General features: G+C 45.1%; 1 long non-coding RNA gene across 1 annotated transcript; it reads left to right on the top strand.

Annotated features, from left to right (window-relative positions):
• The first annotated feature begins 101 nt into the window (after positions 1-101).
• Positions 102-585, top strand: LOC121940654. The gene is made up of 3 exons (XR_006105666.1): positions 102-233; positions 356-400; positions 521-585. It is a non-coding gene; the product is annotated as an uncharacterized LOC121940654 (long non-coding RNA).
• The last annotated feature ends 362 nt before the right edge of the window (positions 586-947 follow it).

Raw genomic sequence — 947 nt, 5'->3', positions numbered from 1 at the left:
AGGTATATTATCAGCTGCATTATCGAATATTATTGTTTATACTAATATTTATATATTATTGGTTGAACTGCTGTATCACCCTCACAACGCTTCAGCTGCATTGTGGGAAATGTAGGCGTTAAAAATGGACCCTTAACTGGTGGATCAGATATTTATCCAAACATCATAGCGATGGGTTTCCCTGCGGAGCGTCTGGAGGGAGTCTACAGGAACAACATCGACGACGTCGTCCGGTGAGACGACCTCACGTGACGCAGTTCATCAATACACTGACTGACAATGAGGTCATTTTAACCACGTCTTTGTTTCACTCCGTCTGTCTCTGTCCATTTGTCTCTGTCTTTCTGTCTCTCAGGTTTTTAGACTCGAAGCACAAGAATCACTACAAGATCTACAATCTGTGAGTGTTTCATTTTTCTAAACGTCATTGAGTTTAATGTTACTTTTGAACTCATCTCAAGAGGAAATACTTTACTTTTTGGTGTAACATCTGTCTTTTTGTCCGTCTGTGTGTCCACAGATGTGCAGAGCGACACTACGACACGTCAAAGTTCAACTGTCGGGGTGAGTCATCCACGCGGCCGCAGACGGACTCAGACGGGTCTCATCTGTTGGCGTTGCGCCGGGTCAGACCGCGCCGCGTTCCTTTGTGTTTCCATCACCTGTTTGAACGTGCTGAGTGGAGCCGACATTGCACAGACCGCCTGTCAGTAGGTCGTGGCGACTTCAGATGAGCTTAGTCAACATTCTGCGGCGTTTTTAACCCTTTAAAATCTGACCTCAGGCATATGTCTGTGGGAGATTTTTGTTTGCATGAATGTTCATTCTTTCTGCAGCTGAAAGCTGAGGCTTCAGTCTACACTTTCATCATGTTGCACGCTCGTAATGACGTCACTGCGATACATCACATGTGGTGTAAACAAAGCGTTAATGTGCTGTGACATGAG

This window comes from Plectropomus leopardus, unplaced genomic scaffold (assembly GCF_008729295.1).
Source record: "Plectropomus leopardus isolate mb unplaced genomic scaffold, YSFRI_Pleo_2.0 unplaced_scaffold91940, whole genome shotgun sequence".
NCBI lineage: Eukaryota > Metazoa > Chordata > Actinopteri > Perciformes > Serranidae > Plectropomus > Plectropomus leopardus.
Note: the sequence above shows the minus strand (reverse complement) of the source record. Positions and strands in the feature narration are given on the sequence as shown.